Source organism: Hevea brasiliensis, chromosome 17, assembly GCF_030052815.1.
Source record: "Hevea brasiliensis isolate MT/VB/25A 57/8 chromosome 17, ASM3005281v1, whole genome shotgun sequence".
NCBI lineage: Eukaryota > Viridiplantae > Streptophyta > Magnoliopsida > Malpighiales > Euphorbiaceae > Hevea > Hevea brasiliensis.
The window spans coordinates 39,288,287-39,291,003 of NC_079509.1; the positions used below are offsets into that span (position 1 = coordinate 39,288,287).

A 2,717-nucleotide genomic window follows, 5' to 3' on the forward strand; every position below is an offset into this window, starting at 1 on the left:
TTTGTAATTAAACTTTTATTTTGTCATGTATATTGAAACTTATATGATTATATATTAATGAAATTATCTGTAAATGGTGTTCATAAATGAAAGTTGAGTATTTATTTATGATTTGAGTATAAATATGATGTAAATTGAATGATTGGAAAGTTTGAGAAATTGATGAGAAATTGTTGAAAAATAATGTGATAATTGGGAGTTGTGGAATAAAATGATTATTGGATGTGTTTTTCACAGGTTCCGAAGAACTGTTTTCTCTATTTTTAGCCGGTACTCTGTCAGATTTTCTATAAAATTTTCGGAACCTCAAATGAATTTATAATTTCTATAAATGACTTAAATGAGTCAAATCTCCCAAATTTCATTTCATTATCATAAAGAAATAAATTAAGGCAGGAGAAAAATAATTAAGATAAAATATGGTGTTCGGGTACACAGTGTGGCATATCTTGCTCGACTATAGTGTAGACGGGTAAGGGGTGTCAAAAGCAAGTTGGTCCACTCTGAAAGTCAGCTGTTTAATCAATTCATTTTGTTGTTGTTGAGCTGTTAGGAATCCTTCCATCATGGTTTCCATGGTCATCTTCAGTTTAGGTTATTGAGGTTGGAGAGGCAGTGATGGTTGTGCAAAGTTTTGACCTCTGTTCTGAAATCCAGGGGGTGCTGGTGGTTTGTACCCTTGTTACTTGTTTATTGGCTAGTTCTGCTGATTGGACCATGAGAAATTTGGATGGTTCCTCCATCCAGGGTTATAAGTATTTGAATATGGATTGTTAGGCTGTTTCTAGTTGAAGTTTCCTCCATTATTCATATAGTTCATCTGTCCTGTGGAGGGTTTATTGAAATTGCTGTATTCTGAACTCATGTATCCTCCTCCATAGTTGTCCTCATGTTGACTGTTTGTACCAACTGTGTTGGCTTGCATTCTTTCGAGTTTCTTTGTGAGCTGATCAAATTGAGCATTTATCATGCTTAGGGCGTCTACTTCCAAGACCCCTGCAGTTCTCTTTGCATTTCCTCTTTCATTTGACCACTCATAATTATGGTATGCAATCCTTTCTAGAAGTTTAAGTGCTTGTGTCATTGTTTTCTCTATTAGATCACCTTCTGCAGCTGAATCAACTGTGCTCCTTGTAGAGGGTAGTAACCCATTATAGAAATTTTTCACTAATAGCCAGTCCTCTATGCCATGGTGTGGACATTCCCTCTGCAGGTCTTTAAATCTTTCCCATGCATCATAGAGTGATTCTCCTTCCTTTTGTCTAAAGGTGCTGAGTTCAAGCCTCAGTTTTGCAGTCTTTGCAAGTGGAAAATACCTTGCTAGAAAAGCTTGAGAGAGGTTTTCCCAAGTGGTGAACGTTCCAGCTGATTGAGAAAGTAACCACTTTCTTGCTCTGTCCCGAAGGGAGAATGGGAATGCTCTGAGTCTTATTGCTTGATCAGACACTCCATTCATCTTAAATGTGTCACATAGGGAAAGAAAGCACTGGAGGTGATAGTGTGGGTCTTCTATTGCTCGCATTTGAAAATTGGGTTTGTTGAATCATTTGGAGCCATGCTGGTTTTAATTCAAAGTTATTGGCTTCCACTGTGGGTCTAGTGACATTGGGCTGAAATCCTTAGACAGATGGAGCTCCGTAATCTCTCAAGAGTCTTAGTCTGTCATTATTATCGGTCATGGTTGGAATTTTAGGATCTCTTTGACCGTGTTCTTAATGTTTCCTTTCCCTCCTGATGGCTCTCAGAGTTCTGTCTATCACCGGAATCACAGTCCAAAATTTCTTCTTCTGGCCTTGTTCTGTTCATATACTAGATTGGGCACCTGAGAGAAAAGAAGAGAAATACAACTAGTAAAATAAAATTAGATAATAAATATAATTGCCTAAATCAGCTAAATTACCTATCGCTTGATATTACTAAAGCCAAAACTCCCCGGCAACGGCGCCAAAAACTTATTTCGCTGGTTTTACAACCCCGCAAGTGCACGGATCGCTAACAAGTAATAAAGTGATGAGTAGAGTATCATTCCCACGAAAAATTTGATTAGCAAATATCAATCTACACAGTAATTTTGACTGTCTAGGCTATCGAATACTTAGAGAATAAAGTTTGTTAGCCTTAAACACTAGAATGGTAAACTTAAAACGAAATCATTTATTTGAAATAATTCTGGAATTAAGATTTCACACTTGAATCTTACTAGGGATGTTATCTTGTTTATTTACTGAATTGAGGATCATTTTCATTGATGGAAATCAGTCCTAAGTTATCCTAAATCCTCTCTCAAGGCACCTAGGGTGTATTCTAATTAACTCAAACCCAACTTTCGTGGTGATCAAATTAATTAAAATCCTTTAAGATCTTTGACCAATTTTGAAGTTCCACAAAGGTATCAGCCTATGTTTAGGTCAGAATTCCTAGGTCCAATATCTTGATTTTCTAATATTAATCTTCACCTTTCAGTCCTTCAATTAACATCTACAATAATGGCTATGTGGGTACCCACACATAGCATGCATTAAGATCACAAGAAATTAAATCAAGGAACGAATCTCAAATCCAATAAATAAAACTTAGTGTTCATCAATAATAATAATTACAAGCATTACTCTCCCAAATCCAGAATAAGAAAACTACTCACTCATGGTGAGTTCAGCAAACATCATGATAAAAGGTAAAAACAGTAAAAAGAAAATCATGTAGAAGAAATAAAACAA

At 35.9% G+C, this 2,717-nt stretch overlaps 1 non-coding gene across 1 annotated transcript; it reads left to right on the forward strand.

Moving 5' to 3' along the window:
- The first annotated feature begins 1,184 nt into the window (after window positions 1-1,184).
- On the forward strand, window positions 1,185-1,291 carry LOC131175794 (small nucleolar RNA R71). Its single transcript, XR_009145984.1, has one exon. It is a non-coding gene; the product is annotated as a small nucleolar RNA R71 (small nucleolar RNA).
- Window positions 1,292-2,717: the final 1,426 nt, after the last annotated feature.